Raw genomic sequence first — 20120 nt, 5'->3', positions numbered from 1 at the left:
AAATAGAGAAGAAATACAAATTTTCTTCTGACTCCATTACCCGAAGTTCTGTTAATATTTGCAAATTTTTATTTCCTTGCAGTATTTTCCAGAACATGCACACGTATGTGCGCGCGCACACACACACAGTTGCAAGAGCAGCATCGCTCTGTACAGGCATTTTTATATCCCGCATTAAATGCACATCTTCTCCATGTGCTTTAAAATGCTTTAAAAACGTTTTTAATGGTGCGTTGTTTTCTAATTTGGGAGTTCAGTTTGCTTCCATTTTTTTTAAAGCCGTCTTAACATTACAATCATTATCCTTTTCTAAGTATAAAACTTTTAATTATATCTTGACTAGAATCTTCCTGAAAAGTTTTTTTAATAATTGATTTATAGTAATATAGTTAACAATATTTTATTGGTTTCAGGTGTACAACATAGTGATTCAAAATGTGTATAGATTATACTTCTCTTAAAGTTACCACAAAATAACGGCGTTATTTTGTATTGCCCTGTGCTGTATAATGCATCCTTGTTACTTCTCTGTTTTATGGAAGGTAGTTTGTGTCTCTTAATGCTATACCGCCCCTCCCCCACGTCACTCTCCTCACCAGTACTCGCTGGTTTGTTTTCTGTATCCATAAGTCTGTTTCTCTTTTGCTATACATATTTTATAGTTTATTTTATAGTTTTAGATTCCACATATAAATGATAATATACAGTGTTTGTCTTGCTCTAACTTATCTCACTAAGCATAACACTCTAGGTTCATCCATGCTATTGCAAATGGTAGAATTCCATTCCTTTTTATGACTGAGTAATATTCCATTGAATATATGTATGTGTATATATGGGGGTGTGTGTGTGTACACACACACACGCACATACCCCAAACATCTTCTTTATCCATTCATCTGTTGATAGACACTTGGGTTGCTTTCATATCTTGGCTTTTGTGTATGCTGCTGCTAAGTCGCTGCAGTCGTGTCCAACTCTGTGCAACCCCATAGACGACAGCCCACCAGGCTCCCCTGTCCCTGGGATTCTCCAGGCAAGAACACTGGAGTGGGTTGCCATTTCCTTCTCCAATGCATGAAAGTGAAAAGTGAAAGTGAAGTCACTCAGTTATGTCCGACTCTTAGCGACCGCATGAACTGCAGCCCACCAGGCTCCTCAGCCCATGGGATTTTCCAGGCGAGAGTACTGGAATGGGGTGCCATTGCCTTCTCCAGCTTTTGTGTATAGTCCTCTGTGAATATTGGAGTACTTCTGTCTTCTTGAATCGGTTTCTTATTTTTTATTGTTTTGGATATATACCCAGGAGTGCAATTGCTAGATCCTGTGGTCGTTCTGTTCTTAGTTTTTCTGAGATACCTCCATACTGTTTTCCATAGTAGTTGCACCAGTTTACGTTCCCAGCTGTGTACAAGGCTTCCCTTTTCTCCACATCCTTCCCAAAATTTGCTATTTGTAGACTTTTTGATGATAGCTGTTCTGACAGATGTGAAGTTATATCTCATTGTTGTGTTGATTTCCTTTTCTCTAGTAATTAGTGATGCTAAACATCTTTTATGTACCTGTTGGCCATCTGTAAGTTTTCTTTGGGAAAAATGTATATTCAGGTCTTCTACCCGTTTTTTAAATCAAGTTGTTTTTTTGATGTTGAGTTGTATGAGTTGTTTATATGTTTTGAATATTAATCCTTTATCAGTCCATATCATTTGCGAATATTTTCTCCCATTTAGTAGGTTGCTTTTTTGTTTTTTGAAGTTACTTTGCTGTGACAATAGTTAACTTGTACATGTGTCTTGGACAAATTTTCAGTGATTTCCTTAGGAGAGATTCGTTGCAGTAAACTTGAGTCACAAGAGCTGAACTCCTAAAGATTCTTGTTATCCTTTGCCTGTTTGTTTTCTGGAAAAAACTGTATCAAGTTATGCACAGTTTTATGTATTTTTAAATCTTTAGGCAAAAACATTACATTATTTTTGGTTGATTTATTCAACAGCTATTTGATGAATACTCCGTCAGGCATGTGGCATTTTTATTGGCTGTCAGTAAAGTTTACCTTCTTTATGTGCTGATGAGTCCATTGTTTACTTTTGTAAATGTTCTGTTCACACCCACTACCAACTTTTCTACTGGGGTGTGATTGTTCTATATTGCGTTTGCATTGTTCTGTAATATATTTAGTCTTTTATGTGTATGTGACATTTATGGCAAATATTTTTCCCAGCTTCTTTGATTTTTTATTTTGCTTATGATTTTTTGAGATATAGAAACTTTACATTTTATTTAGCTGAAAATGAAAAGATTTTTGTCTATGCTTTTTTTTTCCCCTTGTGACTTCTGTTACCTTGGGCTTAGGAATTCCTCCCCACCATAAGTTAGACAATATTCATCTAATCAGAAATTTTAAACATTTTTTTATGTAAAATCCATCAAATGGATCCAGATGGATTTTTTGACAAAGTCAACCTCTCAGCATTGTGTGCAGAGTCGTCTACATTTCCCCAGTTGCTTTTTGGTGCTTCTTTTATTTTATATTTCAAGAGCTTGTACTATTTAATTGAGCTGTAGGAGTCCATGAGTTTTGGTGGATATTAGCACCCAAGTGAAGGTTATAAAAATACTTTTAAGCTAGCATCTTATTGTAAAAAAAAATCTCACACAGCAAAGCTGAAAGAATTTTACAGTTAACCCCCATATATATCCCAAGTAGATTCTGCAATTAATATTTTACCACTCTTTCCTTTATCATTTACCTATTCATCTGATAACTTTTATACCTCCTAAATCATTGTTTGAATTCAAATCTGGGACTAAAAGACATTTTATTTCATTCTGTTTTTTTTCTGTAATTTGTAGGTTTGATTTCTAGAATCCCATGGACAGAGGAGCCTGGTGGGCTATAGTCCGTGGGGTCTCAAAGGAGCTGGACACAACTTAGCGACTAAACAACAGGAAACTTTCAGCAGTTTATATTAATGCAGTAAAATGTGAACATCCTAATAGATACCAAGAGAAACTGCCTGGTTTGTTTTGGCCCTTTAATTTCACGAATATAGTTTGCTCTGTCAGGATTATGACGGTTATTCACATCACGACGGCTGCCCCGTCTTCCGTGAGCTCTGCCTTCCACTAGAGTTGCTGTTTGTTCTTTCGGCTGGAACTGGAAAGGGACAGAAAGGCCACTCAGTAGACGCCGAGATGCTGGTGGGAGTGTGTGGTGGACGGGCCTTGGCAGAGCTGGTGAGGGGGCTGGCTGGGCCGCAGTGGGCTTTGAGGAACAGCGCTTGCCGGAGTCAGCCACTTGCCTGAGTGGCTGCCGTCAGTCTCTGCCACCGGAGTCCTCGGCATGCAGGTCGTTTTGCCCTGTCCCAGACCTGCCCTCCTAACATTCGTCTTTGAGTGTCCCTGGTTCACGGCAGGTGATCAGAACAAACAAACCTTAGGTCAAGAAGCTTAGCCACCTCTTTTCCAGCCTAAATGATGAGCACCTTAAATTCCCTTGGTTTTTGGTGCTTGATGGCATCCCCGCCTAGAGATGGGTTTGCAGCTGTGTGCTCACTGCAGATTGATATACAGCATCTGCCCCTTGGGCCAGCGTACAAGCAGCTGATGACAAAAGGCACAGCCTGCATTAAAAGACTGCCTCATGGTCACCACTAGAAATAAACTGCCGTTTCATTTTTGTACTGTTTCTTTTTTCCCCATCCAGGCTTCAATTTTCTGTCTGTAAAATGTTGATTTTATTAGATTATATAGAAGGGTTTTTTTTTTGTTTATCCTAATCCTGCGATTTTAGTCTAGAACCTTGAGTGTAGCTCAGTATTCACCTCTTTCTCAGAAATCTGGGAAGACAGGTCTGTCCAGGCTGTTCAGACCCTGGATGAAGCTCATCAGACTCTAGATCTGGGGCTAGAATTTTAAAGCCATTAGCTCCTCTGAAAGGAATGAGAGGGCATTCCTGAGACCGGGCAGAGGGGGAAAGCCTTACTCACAGGAAGCTTGTTAGCTGACTAGCTGCTTACAGAGCACGTTCCCGCCCGGACCTCCTCCGGGATGCTCAGCCTGTGGCGACACTGACCTCTGTCCTGAATTCTCTGCTTGTAGCCAGTGATGCGATAGTATTTTATTTTTATTTTTTTATTTTTTTGCGATAGTATTTTAGAAGCGTAGCCAACCAGTGCTTTGAAATGGAAAGATAGCCATACTGAAAAAAATTTAACACAACCTAACCTAAGTTAATACTCTAGTAATACCAGTATTCAGAAGAGGCATCCTATTTGAGTGAATTTTCAGAGGGAAGGAAAAGTTAAATAACCTGAGTTTTTCCCTTGCCACTGTCCCCTCTCACCTTTACGCTCCAGCAAGACTCAGCATGTTGCTTCCCAAACCTGCCAGGCCGTTTCCTGTTGCCCTGCCTTTGAACACACAGCTGCCCCACCCTTAGCCCTCTGCCCACCTCCCCAGTACCATTGTACCCCACCATGCTCACCTCTCCCAGCCCAGTGCTGCTTAACAGATACCCAGATACTAAAGTAGGGAGTTGATTGGGCTTTCATTAATTTGCCAGGAGCAAGGGAGGGTAGTTACAAAGCACCACTCTAACCTGTTATTTTCTGCGCTGTTAAAATGTGAAGCAGACCGATGAAAGAATCTGCTCTCCCACCAGTCATCAACAGGCTGTGCAGGGGGTTTATGAATCGTCTTCTGAATCCACAGCTAGTTTTAAAATCTAGCTTCTGGGCTTGGTCTGCAGGAAATACGACTGTGAGATCATAAATGCTGTGGAGGGAGTATGAAGTTATTTACCAGGTCCTGTAACATTAGCACTGGGACTCCTGTGTAAGGTGCTTTGTTAACTGGGTTACATCTGTTTGGAACCTTAATATCCCCAAAGGGGTTAACATGTCAAAAATATAAACCAGCTTTAAAATGAGTCGAAATGCAATTGTAAAGGTTTTAAGCATGAGGTTTGGGTACATTCACAGGCAATGGGATTATATGACAGATTTGTAAGGAAAATAAGATCTGGGGGTACTCCTTAACTTCTAAGCTAGGTGTCTTGAGAAAATGCTCATGAAACACTATGGTGTTACTCTCAGGGATTTAAAAACAACAACAGAGAGCACAGAAACACTGATTTAGATAGACTGGAGATATTTTCCAGGATGGAATCTTTCACGTACCAATTTAATTGAGAGCCGTCTCAGATGAAACTGTGATGGTAACAGTGCCAGTTAGCTGTGACCTAAACTGTACCAGCCATGATCAACCTAACCGGGGATTCCAGGACACCGCGGTCGTGTTTCCTGTCGCCTCAGTCTTCCGGGGGCAGAATTAACAGGGATAAGTCATTTCTGTGTTCAAGTCTCTAATTTTTCATCCATGTAAACAATAGGTGAGAATAGACCTGACCCACCACAGGTCTGAGAGATCTGTACTACTAACAACAGTAGCTAACAGTATTAGCTGGGCAGTGTACATCAGGCACTAGGCGAAGTACTGTACTTGGTTGTCTGTTCTAATAAACAATCCTATGTGGCGGGTACGGTTACTATACCCATTTTATAGATAGGAAACTGAGGTGCAGAAAGGTTTTTATTTCCCAAGATTACACAGGTAGTAAGTGCAAGATCCAGGATGGAATCACAGCAGTCTGGCTCCTAAACCCAAGCTCTTAATTGATATCCTATTCGGTTTCCATAAACAACTCATATTTTGGAGGTACTGTTATTCTTTGGGGCTGCAAGGCTTCATTTAGTCCGTTATCTTCCGTGGTGCTTTTAATGTATTAGGGAGGATGAATGCAGCCCCCAAAGCTGGGCATTTTCATGCCTAACCTTGCTCTGGATCACCTGGTTGCAGCTTGTTATTAATGATGCATGTTACCACAACACAGCCCCATGGCTCCAGCAAATGCACCATTGGTTAAAAGAGAGTAGTCTGTCCAAAAAAGGGAATTAACAAAGCAGCTATCCCAGCTACCAAAGAAACCAGTGTGGTTGGCTCATGAGGAATCCCTTTTTCTTTTATTATTGGAAGTGAATAGAAACTCATTAATATCGTGCCTTCCAGTAAGTTCCAGCCCTATAATTTAAGCACACTCTCAGGACCCAGAAATCTGTTGTCTTATGAGACTGTTACTGTTTGGTTGACTGCCTACATACTGCCTCAATTGTGGGGGAACTGGTTTTCCACTGTTGTAGCACAAAGGCCCTTCATGTATTGGTCTCATCTTTTGGCACTATCCCATCCCTCCCCTATGCCATGGTCTCTGCTGATCCATGCACCCTACATGGAAGCTCTTTCCTTCCCTCTCTTCCTAGCCAACCACTACTGTTCCCTTCAGATGAATCCTCCTACAGGCAGCTGTCCTTGACTGCTCAGGACCAGGTCAAGTGCCCCAAATGCTTCCACAGTGCCCTCTGCTTGCTTCTTCGTGCACATGTTACATTAAGTTCTAACTTCCTGTTTCTCGTCTGTCTTTCCTGACTGGAAAAGCTGGCCCAGGATTGCTATTGTTTACTTTTGGATAGGGGCTTCCCTGGGGGCTGAATGTTAAAGAATCTGCCTGCCGATGCAGGAGATGCAAGTCTGACCCCTGGTTCGGGAAGATCTCCTGGAGAAGGAAATGGCAAGTCACTCTAGTATTCTTGCCTGGGAAATCCCATGGACACAAGAGCCTGGCGGGCTGCAGTCCATGGGGTCGCAAAACAGTTGGGCAAAACTTAGCGATTAAACAACAACAACTTTTGAATAAAAACTCTGACACACAGGACAGTGTCTGACACGACAGATGCGCTACAAATGTTTGAATGAGAGACAGGTAGAAATGGCATATTTGGTGATAAGGGAAACTAATATATACAGTACCTAGTGGTTACAGTTCATATGGTACATTCATGATTTTACTGTACTGAATGCTCATGGCAACACGAGGAGATCAACTCCTTTAACCCCTTTGCACTGATGTGGAAACAGCAGCTTACCCCCGTGCATATATGTGGTTAGGAGGTGGGAAAGCCAGGACTTGAGCTCAGGTCTCTGACCCCACACGTTATGCTCTAATATACCATGTGAATATCCCAAGGCTAGTCTTAACACAGCTACTAGACTCTGGAGCAGAGCAGCGTGCCATTCTTGGCCTAACCAAGTAGATCCGGAGGAAGAATCAACGGGTGTTAATTTTTCTTGCTGGCCTCCTTAGCATCCTCCTAACCCCCACCCTCACCCGCGTTTCCAGTGAAAACCTTCCAGTGACTTGTGCCAGATCCTTTCCAGATTTCAAGGTGTTGATGGTGAATATTTTGTTTGCAGACCAGGCTGCTGCTGGTCTTAATTTGGGGGAGCTTTTGGAAAAAAATGGCTGACGGAGTTCTGGTAAAGTCCTTAAGCAAACTAAGATCCTGGTGTATCAGGGAGTAAGAAATGAGCAAGGTGGGAGGTGTGTGGGGGGGAGGGGTCTAGGAACAGAGAAAGTGAGCAAGAGGATGTGAGTTGGGGGCTGGTTCACTTGGCAAGTCAGAGGTTGTTGAGAGGATCCTGGCTGCAGTCTGCTGGGTAATGAACCAGTTGAACAGACTGTAGTATCAGATGGGGGTGTTCTTCCCGGGCCTGTGGGGTGGGGGCAGGGGTGGCAAGCAAGTGAACTGGCAGCGTCTTAGACACACAGGGCTTAGGTGACTGACTCACCTGGAATGTAGGGCCTGTGTCATTAACATAAGTAGGGAACCCGTGGAATACAACAGAGCCAGAGGAGGAGAGAGAGATTCGGGGCAGCACTCCCTAAACTTGAAGAGTTGAGGATTTCATACTGAACCCTGCTCTGTTCTGGGTACTCCTGGGAATGTTGTCAAAGGGAGGATATTTAATTGCACACAGATTAATTTTGCCACCATGACAGAACGTTAGGCATTCCTTCAGCAGTGGTCTGGAGTGTTAGTTATGGACGCCTCCTTTTGTACCTGGTTATTCCCAGTGAGGAAATGGCAACCCACTCCAGTATCCTTGCCTGGAAAATTCCACGGACGAAGGCACCTGTTACAGTCCATGGGGTCGCAAAGACTTGGACACGACTGAGTGACTTCATTCATTCATGCACAGTGAGACGCCATCCCCGCGTTTCCTGTGGTTTTCCTGGGGGGTGGGCAAGGTCAGGATGAGGTGGAGATATGGCTGGAGGTACCTTCTCCAGGACATTCAGAGATCAGAGCAGCTTGAGGAGGTCAAGGCAGGCTGTTTCAGTCAACAAAGATTTCTTGGGCGTGCCAGGCACTGGTCAGCACAGAGGATAGTGACCTCTGTCGCCATGGAACTTGAGTAAATGCCCAGAAAAACAGCCTATTAAAACCCAGGTTCCCTGAGACCAGGGGAAACGTGCTGTGATGAGACACAGCCTTCCCTTCACATGGTTCTCTGAGGTGGTGATTTCCAAGGTGAGAGCTGGAGGATGGGAAAGGAGTGTGTCTACGGAGGCACCAGGGGGCAGGTTCCAAGCACAGAGAGCAGCACATTCAAGAGCTCTGGAGTGGGGGACAGCCTGGCCTGTGAGGATCAAGAAGGCTGGTGTGGCCCAGGTGAGGGAGGGGCAAGCAGGCGCGGCGGCTCAGAGGCCTCCAGCTTGCTCCATCTCTGCTCCAGAAGACGTCCCCCCAAGAGGTCTCAGGCCCTGGCTGGTGAGCCCCGGCCCAGGCCCCTGGCTCTTAGGAGAGCCCTGCTCTCCATAGGCCGCCTGCCACTTCCCTGTCTTGCCACTGTCACTTGTCAAGGGGATCTACAGCAGATGCAGATTTCAGTGAAACCAGCAGTCGTGTCAGGCGCCCCGAAGTGTGAGAATATGCCCACGGGACTATAAAGTGACTTGACATGGAAACGGCTTTAAAACGGATGATCTGCCTGCCCTACTGTGGTCACGCGTGCCAGTCTTGTGAGCAGGAAGACAGCCAGGCGCCAGGACTAAAACAAAACTCCTGGTCAGTTCTGTGAAGGGCAACCTACGTTCTTGGCCCCCGAAGTTCTGGGGCAGGTGGTCTGCTGATTGGGTGGAGCTGTTTCCTGGAGATGGGGTGGGGGTGGGGCAGGTTCTGACTCTAAACCTCCTCTGATCTGATGTCTGAGCCTCCCCCCCGGTGAGTAGCCTGACTGCCTCCTGCAGGCGAGTCCCTCTCCCGAGTCCCAAGTGGGCAGGAAGGGTTCCTCTCAACTGCAGCGAGGTCAGGGCAGGCCTCTAGCTGCTCGAAGCCTTCCCTCGTTCTGAACCTTTCCCTCTTTATCCGTGCGTTCGCTCTTTGAATCACCTCTCCCCCATTTTAGCAGAAATGAACTTCGAACTCACTTGGGGGGGTGGGGCAGAGCCAGGAGGAAGAGAGTGCTCTGCAGTGTTGTGTAAACACCGATTCCTGATCCTTCTCCTCTTTTACTACCTGTAGGGACAGGTGGACGCGGAGAAGCTGCTGGCAGGAAGAGCTGATTGTTCTCAAGGTTGTGGGTTGTGCAATAGAGCAGACAAGCTTTGAAGCCACAGGAGGTCAGAGCAGCTTGACCACGCGGCATATTACACAGAAGTTTTCCTTTATATGAGATCCTGTTTGCTTGACTCTCATCAGGAGTGCCAACACTTAGCTGGATCTCTGCTAGTCTATAGTTCAAGGAAGTGGTTTCCTTTAAAGGATTCTACCTGCAAAGTTGAGATGCCAGGCTGGAACAGCTAGCTACCCTTGGCATGTACATTTTAACATAATGTTGTTATATCCTAGCCTGTAACTTTGTATTCGAGTCCATGAGAAAGAAAAAAATAAAAAGAGAACATCCCCTAAAATAAAAAGAGAAGATCCCGTCTTCTTTATCCAGTTACGAAGTAGAGGTGGACGGTGATGTAATAGGTTCTCTGGACCAGGCTCTGCTGAGCTGGCGTCTAGGACAGTGACCAGACGGACAAGAGCAGAAGTGGAAGATATTTTTAGCTGGTCAGGGCTGCTTCGAGACATAGGTTTCCCCCCCAGCCCAGTACTTCCAGCGGGAGGTTCCCTGCCAGGCATACTTGCTTTGGTTCACTTCACTTCCATGTCATGTTTTCAGATACTCATGAGGCCTGGTGGGCTGCCGATTTGATGGAGCAGCTTTGAAACTCGCACAGTTCAGGCCTGAGTCTGTGACACGACTCTGTATCTCCCCACCCTCCCCCCACCCCCCAGGGACCAGTGTCTTCCCTCCTACACATGGTATTCTCTCGAAATCAGGGCCAGGGAACATAGTTCACTCTTTCTATCGAGGTGGACTTCCCTGGTGGCTCAGATGGTAAAGCGTCTGCCTACAATGTGGGAGACCCAGGTTCAGTCCCTGGGTCGGGAAGATCTCCTGGAGAAGGAAATGGTAACCCACTCCAGGACTCTTGCCTGGAAAGTCCCATGGATGGAGGAACCTGGTAGGCTACAGTCCATGGGGTCACAAAGAGTCAGACACGACTGAGCAACTTCACTTTCACTTTTCTGTCGAGGTGATTCAGGCATGCCTGGAAGTTCTGATGTTGAGAACAACATGCCCATCTACAAAGTGAGTTCTTAAAATTCTGGGTGAGCCAGTTTAAACCGCTGGCAATGGTAGATCAATGGAAAACTTCAGTGAGGTTATAAATCAAGTACAACTGAAGAATAAGTGAGAAAAGAAGGGGATCCTACCTGGGATAAACTGGCTATCTCTAGAATCACTCTGCAGGCTGCAAGGCTTCTGTGTGTAGTAAGGAAGTTATAGGTCAATTTCCACACAAGCGTTTGGGCCTCTCTGGTAAAACTTGTGCTCGGCTGGTCATTGTTAGGATTGAGGGCTGGCTGGTCTCTCTAGCCACGTGAGCAAGTGGTGGCAGTAAGACACAGAAGGCACCATGTGCTCTGTGGAGGAAGCGCTGCCCGGGCTGGGAGACCCGGCCCCTGTCCATTCCCTTAAGCGCCAATGACCTGGGAGGTTCCCGGGCCTCTCTCTCTCCTCCTGTTGATAAGCTGAGTCAGTGTATGGCCCACAGGCCCTGAAGCCAGGCTGCCGGGGTCTACAGCCCGGTTCTGCCACTTGCTAGCTATATGACTCTGCACACATTAAGGTTACTTAATGTCTCAGTGCCCGAGCCTCCTCATCTGTCAAATGGGAACAGCACCCATCTCACAGGCTGTTGTGAGGCCTGAAGGGGTTAACATGTATGGCGTGCCTGCAAGGCAGTCTGCCATTCCTGGGAGGGATCTGTCACACTGGTCCTAGTGATGGAGCTGGCTGCTTTCTCCTGCCTCTTCAGGCACATAGACCCACATGGTCACAAGAGCCAGTCAGAGCAAGCGATGACCAGGAGAGCCCTGGGTGGGGGGGTCCCAGAGCCCCTGGTGCCCACCTTCCTCCCTAGCTCGTTACACAGCAGCCCTCGCCGCCCCCCACCCCAAGGAAAAACTCAACCCCACCCAGAGCCCAGGCCCCAGGAGCTCCCGCAGGCGACTCATTGCACAAGGGACCCGCGGCCTCGGTGGGCAGTGTTGCTGACCTGGGTGTGGCACCCCTGGGCCTGCCGAGGTCCCAGAGTCATGCACCTGTTCCCTGCAGTTTCAAGGGTCATTGTCAGACTGCGTCATGGGGGCCAAGCCCTTTACTAGCTAGTTCTCTTTGGTGAAAACCCTTTCATTAAAACTTCTCTTTCTCAGTCTACATAGTTTCAGACTCCCAACACTTGCTGGGCTGGCTTCCCTTCAGATACCCCAGTGAGAGGCTAGACCGCCAGTTTTCATGCTGACCCCCCCAACCCCATCCCCCAAATCACCTGACACTCTTGTGGTTTCTGCAAAAGGTTCTCAATGGGAGAGAGATGTTTATGGGGCAAGTTCAGAGAGCTTATATCTTCTCTTCAAAATGGACTTAGCAGCTCTGCCTTATGTGGTGGGGAACCCCGTTCACTTAAGTTGGGGCTTCCATCCAGTCTCTACTAGGAGTTACATCTTTAAAGGCTGCCTGGGCAGAACGGTCTGGTATTCCTCGCTAGAGACCTAGGGGTTGTCAGTGGACATCTACAAATCCAGGAGGTGCTAAGCAGTTGAGCAGTCTGGGAAGAGAAAGCCAGGTTGAGAGCAGATGGAGTTCTGCTGCTGCTTTATTGTATCGTAAGTCACAAACCTGAAGTTTTGGGAGATCTCTGGATAAGGAGAGAACCACCCCGAATAGATAAGTGTCTCAAATCGACTTTTACAAGGAACTGAACTGAGAATGGTAAACATTCTTCATCACTAAAATTGTTCATCCAATTGAACTGGAAAGGCCAGCCACTTGTTGTGGTCAGAATTCAGAGCTCCCAGTTTTTTTGCAAACCTGGGAACTCTGTTCCTTCATCCTGGAGGGCCTGGCCTTGAATGGCTGTCTGAGGCTGCCCCCTTGTGGCTAGCATCAGCAGCGCGTGTGTAATCTGTTGCTGAAATACTCTGCAAATACTCTCTGAAATACTGTCGTTTTAAAGGTCTTTTTAAAGACCTTTCTCGGGCGCTGTCTCTCTCCACTTATCACTCCATATCCAGGGCTTAACCATTCTGCTTCGGCATCTACTTTTGTCCCCTTTTGACTCCAGAGTCACTACTTTCAAATAAGCTGATCCATGGCCTCCCAACTGATCTTTGAAAAATGTGAATCTGATGTCTTTCTCCTACTCCAAGCCCTTTAACGGCTCCTTCTTTTCCAGGTTCCGGCACCAGTCTCAGAAGATCCCCAAGGCCCACTTCACTGCCCCAGACTCCATCTCTGCCTGCGCTCCTCTGTCTTCCTCATCTGCTCACCTGCTAATAACCTGTGCATTCTGAAGAGTCATCTCAGGTATCACCTCCTCCAGGGAGCCCTCTGCCTTAGGTTAGATGATGTAATGTGATGTCATAAGAGGGAGGAGGGAAGTGGGGAAAACGTGAGCACGCTGTGTTAGACCCAGGTCTGTTCTCCGTCTCCCACGAGACGCAAGCTACCTGAGGGGGAGACTCTCTCTCTGTGTCAACATGTCTGGCTGTCACTGCCGTCACCACTTACAGAGGAATAAGGGACGCAGAGTAAAAGCAGGCCAAGACCCAGGTCGCCGACTTCCTCCTGGGCTGGGTGGAGCTTGGGAAAGAGCTCAACGAAGCTCCAGGCCCAGAGTGAAGGCGCAGCAGTCAGGGTGGATGGAAGGAAGCCTTGCCTCACAGAGCAGCTGGCTGAACTCTCCTTCCTGCCCACCCTCCAGATTCTGCAGCAGGACCCACCCACCTGTACTGCACACCCTTTTTGACACGTACCCCGAGTACTGTCCAGAGTCTAGGACTCAAGAATTACTTCCTGATGGACTTAATTACTTATTTAGCAGGCAATATGGCAGAAGCACATCCTGGAGTGTCTGTTAAATCAACTGTACTTCTATTAAAAAAAAAAGACCAGGGAAGGAGAAGAAAGACGTGTGTTACTGTCTCTCTGTGGGTATGAGGTGTTGCGCTGGCCACTGTGGGCAGTCAGAGGGAAGGCCTTCTGGGCCTGCATGGGGCTGACTGTCCAGCTGGGGAGAAAACAAGCATGCAGGCCACATCGGGGACGAGATAGCCGGGGTGACCATGTCACAAGGCAGCATGTGATTAATTGCCAAACAAATGGCTCAAGAACATGGTGGTGATTGAACATGATAACGTATGTCCAAGTGCCCCACCCCTCAGCACTTCCGAGCGCAGCGGGCCCTGCCGTCTCTCTCTCACCTAGGAATAACCCCGTTGATGCATCTCATACAGCACAGGTACTCAGCCAGTCGGGCCAAGTCCTTTGAGCTCAGATCCTGGCCCCCAGCGCCTCCTACCCTTGAACCCAAAGCTGCAGAGATGCTCAAGAGAACGTGCTATCTTGTTTCTGAACAACCCACCTCCCTCCCTTGTACAGCCTTGTCCCTCCTTTAAAACCCTCCTCTTTAAAACCCAGCCTAGAGTTCCTCCATAAAGCCTGCTGAGCCTGCAGAGCTCCTTGCATGTGCTCGACGGCAATGCGCACGTGAGTCTCCAGCGGCAGGAGGGAGGGAGGTAGACTCCTGCCGCCAGGGTCCTGTCTTTTCTCCTCACACTCTGAGCACAGGTCCCTTAAGTGTTTGTCACTGACCGAAACACATTAGAGCCTGAGTGCACATCGGGTGGGTTTGCAGTTAAGACCTAAGTGCTGGTGAGTGCAGAAGGTGACATGCCCAAGTGGCCCAGGGAGGCCGTGTAAAGTAGGGAAGGTTGAACTGGACCTTAAAGGTTCAGTTCAGAGAAAAGGCAGAGAACGAGGAGAATCCGAGGTGGGATAGCCCTGTGTCTGACTGCTAGCAGCCCAATCGGCCTCTCAAAACAGAAGCACAGAGAGGGAGCGAGCCCTGCAGGGCAGAGTGCTGGGGGCGGCTTATTTTAGCTGGAGCAGAGGTTTTACCTAAAGGAAGGCAGGAGGCTGCCCTGGAGGAAGGGTGGACATAAGTGACGGAAGGTGATGGGCAGACCTCAACTGCAGTGGGGGAATCTTGCAGCAGTGGGCACCCTTTATTGCCTGTGAAAGCCATGGTGATCTGATCAAAGTGGTGTTGAAAGTGGGAGCTGTCCCATGGCCCTGCCCTCATTTTACGACCACGGCCCAAGGCCCACCGTCTCGGTGCTGCCCGAGACGCTCAGCACCCAGGTGGGAAGCCCCTCCACACACACAGCCTCTCCTGGAAATGCTGGGCTTTCTGTAAACAAAGGCTCTGCTTCCGGCACTGCCCTTGACCTGGCTCTGAGCTGTTGATTCTTTGAGTCCATTCAGCTCTGCCCTGTCCCTGTACCCTCGTGACTGGCAGTGACCCGGAAGGTGGCAGCGCCCCCGCAGCAGGTGGCCTCCAGAGCTGAGTCACCGCCCTGGGAACAGTGCCCTGGCAAGGCCAGCCCAGGCAAACCGGGGAGGCCTCCCACCCCGCCCCGCTGTGCAAGGATCTCAGGGCACCATCGGTGCTGCCGAGAAAGGGATCCTTTATGTGTCCCGGGTGTCATCAAGCTGATAGGAAAAGTGAAACTGAGGCCCCGGGAGACCAAAAAGGAGACTGTCCTGATGGTCCTTCCTGGCTGGTGTCTTTGGCAAAGCGCAGAGGGCTTTTCTCAACAGTTACAGGGGCTGTGGTTGTTTTAATTGAACAGACGCAAACTATCCATTGATGGATATCTTTAAGAATGGAATGAAGAGGTTTTGAAAACGTTGGCTTACGATTCTGTTTGACCTTGTACAATAGAGCTCAAGGAATAAAATGACATGGAGTGATAGGATACCTAAGCTGCCAGTATCCTTAGAAATGAGCAAATGAGGTTCAGGGTTTCTTTTTTTTTTTTTAAGTTTTCTATATCATTCGTAGATACTCTGGTGGATGTTGTTTTTAAAAATTATGGTGCTTTCATTTCATCCCAGAGAAGATAAAAATGCAGTGTTACTCTTTAAAGGAAGGGTTTTTTTTTTTTTTTAGTCTGACTTGTTTACTACACCAATGAATAGAGATGACCTCAGTCTAAAAAAAACAAGTTAACCATAATCTCACTCCTTGCCTGGCAAAATAAGCCTTTTTCAAGTAGCTAGAGAAGTGCAAGTCTGACCACCAAGTCGTCATTTCAACTGATTAGATTTTCCAAAAGACAAAAACAGAAGGCTCTCTACATGTTCACAGCTGAACAGTGGCTCTCGGGAAACACTCCCAGCTTACTCAGTTCCTATAAGGCCATGACGAGTCTGGTGACGATCAATCAGACACTGACCAAATGCAAAAGCTCTACACAGTTAGCTATGTCGTGACCACTGTTTGAGTTTTCACAGTCAGAGACCACATCTCTGGCTTTCCGAGTATGCAGTTCTTTACCTTAAAAGGCTTAATTTTTTACGCTTTATACACCGTGAGCCTCGTTATTCTCTACTGCTGAGGTGCCCCTGAAGGCAGAACCCCAGTCGTTTTCTTGGGCAGGTTGTCTTGAGCACTGGGTATATTTCCTTGCTCTGACAAGCCTGGGACAGTTTTCAGCAAGGCCATGGAACTCACTACTTAGTTGCCAAAGATGCTGTGAGCTGTGACTAGGAAGTTGGGTTTTCCCTATTGTTTTATTTTCTGTGAGCCACACAAAAAAATATGGACAGTCAAAAGTGTTCCCAGTTTCTCTGAGGCAAGAAGAACTGAGGCGAATTCTGCTAGAAGCCAGAACCATGTCCTGATTCCTACAGCCTCAATAAAGGCCAAATCAAAACAGATTTGAAAGCTAGTGGCCAGTTTATTGTAGGATCCATTCCAGCCAAAAAGAAATCTCTAGACTCACTGGATTGGGGCATGTGGTTTAGGGGGAGGATTTTTTAATAAGAGCGCAGCTTTATTCTTTTTGACCAGTCTGGAGGGAGAACCAATCTATTTTGTGGGTAGAGATTGGAAAAAAAAAAAACAGCAGTGACTTTCTGGTGACTATACAGAAAGATTAATGAGCACTGGCCCCAAGCTCGGCCTGCCCGCCCTTAAGGAAGCTGGCATAGGTACCAGCCTGGAGCATCAGAGTCAGAAGGCTCCACAGAAGCATTCAGGGCCCGAGGAGTTAAAAAGGCAGAGACAGTCAGTCAGCAAGTGCCCGCCTAGGCACGGATTTGTTTATCCTGCCCTTCTGAAGTCAGAGCCAACATTCTTCTTGGTTTTGGATGATTCAGAATGCTGCTCTCTTGGCAGGGCCACTTTGCACACAGGGGCTTATGACTGAAGCCCCTTAGGCGTGGGCCAGGGCAGAGACCCACCTCACACTCGATGTCACAGCTTAGAATCCTCTTATATTAGAGCAGCAGGGACACTGGCACATACAGCTGCCTGTCTCAGAGGTGAAGACACTGAACCCGGGGCCTGGGGCCTGCCAGAGGTCACTGCGTGGGAAGGCAGGGCCAGCAAGAGCCAGGCCACCCTCCAACCACACAGCTCCCGTCCAAGCCCGGTGGGAGAGGCCGCTGCCCTTTGAGGAATGCTTAGAAAAGGGCTTAGGTCAGAAAGAACCTCATTTTTACAAAATGAAACAAATCATTTACTTGTCACAGGCAGCTTTCCCAAAACCTCCTCTATCCATGTGGTGAATTTATTATCTCCTGGACTTCCAAAAATAAAAATAATAGCATTGCTGTCTATGGGCCAAAGTGGGAGACTTGAATATACCCGCCACGGCCCCCCTGCCACTTCACTTTTTCTTTTTCTGGATGAGAATTAACTTATTTCACAGCTAGTTCTTAATAAAACAAATGTTGACTCCTTCCCACAGGAGATGGAATTGAGCAATGTTCTCTGAGAACACGCTGTGCTCCTTGGAGCCCTGAGTGAATGTGATGTTTAGAAGATGCTCTAGAAGCTTGGAAGTGCCTCTTGGGAATAGAGCGAAGGGGGTGGAGACGGGGTAGCGAAGACACCACGGCCGCCCCAGAGGAGCAGTGACTCACCCTGCCTGCCTGGCCGGGGACTTCAGGCCTCGAGACGCCCACGGCCAAGGACTCAGTTCCCCTTGAGCCCCAACCTGAACCTGTGACCTTTAATGGACCCACAGGCCACCTCCGCGTCCACAAGAACCACAGAGAAGGACGCATCAGGGCCCTGGCTCTCCACCAGCGGCCTCCCTGAGCCCCTAGGCAGACAGTGCTGTATAAAGACAACACCCTGAACCAAGCAATGGAGCCACTTTCCTGAGGAGAAAAAGCCAAAGGAAGATTCCTGCCCGAGGCCTCCTGGGGGCAGGTGCCCCTCCTAGGTGGCCCACAAGCAGCCGTCACATCACGTATCACTTTGTTAACAGCTCGGCCATGGTGTTACCATGTCAGGAATATCAATTAAGCATGTCCAACAAGATCTGCTGGTGGGAGGAGCTGCCCGCGGTGCCAGTAAGTGCCACCTTCCCTCCTCCCAGGCCTGGAATTCAGGGTGGGGGCTCAGGTTGTGTTGAGCTTCTAAGGATGGTTTTAGGGGATAAATAATAATGCTTTCCTCTCCATCAGTCGTATTGTCTTCATTTTTAAGAGAGACAATGTATTTTAAAAAGAGCCAAGAATAAGAAGCGTTCGGTCGTGTCCCCAGTGGCCTTTCCCAGGCATTGAGGGTGCTGGGCCTCCACGTGCTTCCCCAAGGGTGGGGGGACCCCAGGAGGGGCCTGGGCAGTGGTTTAACATACTGTCTACCACTGAGTTTTAAAACTCTGGCTTCGTTATTTTGTCCTTAAAAAATTACAATCTAGCAAATGTTTCAAATTTAAGCCACAAGTAAAATTTTCCTAGCCAATAATTACATGGTAAAACTGGAGAAACAGAATAGAAAGCCACTCAGGGTTCTCCTTAAGGTTTGTGCATTTGTGTCGGACTCAGAAGGTGCTTCCAGTCCCATGAGGTGAAGCAAGGGAGGGTGTGTGGCGTGTCCTGCCCACCTGCAGTCAGAGGTGGGCCACAACCCCGGCCCTCCAGACAGACGGGGATACTGTACACCCTCTTCTTCAAGGCATCCTGAGAAAGGGCTCCCAGCCTCTCTGGGGAACCCGGAAGGACCCAACCACCCTCATTTCTTCTTGCCCACACCTCTGCAGATGTGGAGACTAGGAGGCCCTGGGAAAGCTTGTTATCCTGACCCTTTAGTCCAGGGCCTCAGCTTTGGGTCCCTATAGACCCTAGAGTCTCCCCCTGTCCTGGTACCTAAAACCCACTTTGCCCGTTTGTCTGGACCCCTGCGAGCCCGCCGAGGCCATGAGGACTGGGGCCCCGGCTGGTTCACTTTGTGTCTCCGGCCTAGTGCTTCCCACGTGAAGTCCGACAAACTCGTTTCTTGTGTCCTTCATAAATTTCATGTTTTCTCTCATCTCTGCTGCCACCTTGGATCTCACTTTCACGGTGTGTGTGTGCACGCGCATGTGCACGTGGGGCGGGCGGAATGCACACATGTACTTGCTTTCTCTCACACGCAGCAATCCCGTGTTGCCTCGAATACCTCATCGTCTAGTTTCCCAAAGCTCCCACATGCAGTGGCTTTCCCCACGCTTGCTGACTTCCCCACCCCCCACCCCACCCCCGGCCACATTTAACTCAATGTCAGCATCCCCGCCCGTCCTTCCACCTGCCCGGGCCACACCTGTGGAGCCCAGCTCAGATCCCATTCCTCTCCGAACCCCACCCCTCCACCACCCCCAGCCAGCTCCATGCTCACGCAGCCCTAAATGACTGCAGCGCTGTCCTCTGCGTGCACTCTGAGGTACTTACCCATCCTGTATGTGAGAGGTCACTGCACAGCTACACTGCATGGTCGCGTGCAGGCACAATGCATCCTCTGTTTTACCTGTCTTTCCGGTGTCTGGCCCAGCGCTGGGCTCTGAGGAGGCGATCAGTGAATGCCTGCTGATTGGTTTTGATGTTCTGTTTTCATTGTGCTAAGTCGCTTCAGTCGTGACTGACTCTCTGCAACCCTATGGACTGCAGCCCGCCAGGCTCCTCTGTCCATGGGATTCTCCAGGCAAGAACACTGGAGAGGGGTGCTCTTCCCTCCCCCAGGGGCTACCTTTGCCAGTAGTCCCGAGGAGTGACCTGTGGCCCTGCTGTTGTCAGTCCCTCCACGAAAGATGGGACTGTCCCAGCCCCTCCCTTGGACGTGGTCCCAAGTTGGCCCCCACCCATGTGGTCTTCCTTTGGGCCCCTCGTTATGTCATCTCTTTATTTACATTGGACTCACCTGCCATATTTGCTCGTGTCCTCTGAGCCTCATTCACCTCCTGGTACATTGTCATCTTGGTGAAACTGTGACGCATGACTAGATGGATGGACGTAGTTAGAAGATTCCCATCCCAGTTTCAGACTGTATGACTATTCTCTTCCCTGACTGTTGACTCCTTGTCAACATCCCTTGGCTTATGTGCTACCCTTTCCCTCCAGAGAAGCCCCCAGACCCACAGCCTCTATGTACTGATGTCCAATCTGATTTCAGTGTCTCACGCCAACTTCAACATATTGATCATAACGCCTTAGGAAATGTTATCCAGCATATTACATGAGCCGTCTTCTCACAGTGAGGGGAATGTGAGGGTGATGGGGTGGTTGACATTTGAAGGGCTGTGTACCTCCCATGTGTCTTATTTGAGTAA

The 20120-nt window shown here is 48.2% G+C and overlaps 1 long non-coding RNA gene across 4 annotated transcripts in view; it reads left to right on the top strand.

Moving 5' to 3' along the window:
• Positions 1-17989, top strand: part of LOC128046543 (uncharacterized) — a 202818-nt gene extending 184829 nt beyond the window's left edge. For 3 of the 4 annotated variants that reach the window (XR_008199267.1, XR_008199264.1, XR_008199265.1), the window contains 2 exons: positions 12695-12825; positions 17277-17989. This is a non-coding gene — a long non-coding RNA (uncharacterized LOC128046543). Of the gene's footprint in view, positions 1-12694; positions 12859-17276 lie in introns of all 4 variants that reach the window. The other variant, XR_008199266.1, reaches the window with a different exon arrangement.
• The last annotated feature ends 2131 nt before the right edge of the window (positions 17990-20120 follow it).

Source organism: Budorcas taxicolor, chromosome 4, assembly GCF_023091745.1.
Source record: "Budorcas taxicolor isolate Tak-1 chromosome 4, Takin1.1, whole genome shotgun sequence".
In the NCBI taxonomy this organism is placed as follows: domain Eukaryota; kingdom Metazoa; phylum Chordata; class Mammalia; order Artiodactyla; family Bovidae; genus Budorcas; species Budorcas taxicolor.
The sequence above is the reverse complement of the archived record's forward strand: the minus strand, read 5'-3'. Positions and strand labels throughout refer to the sequence as shown.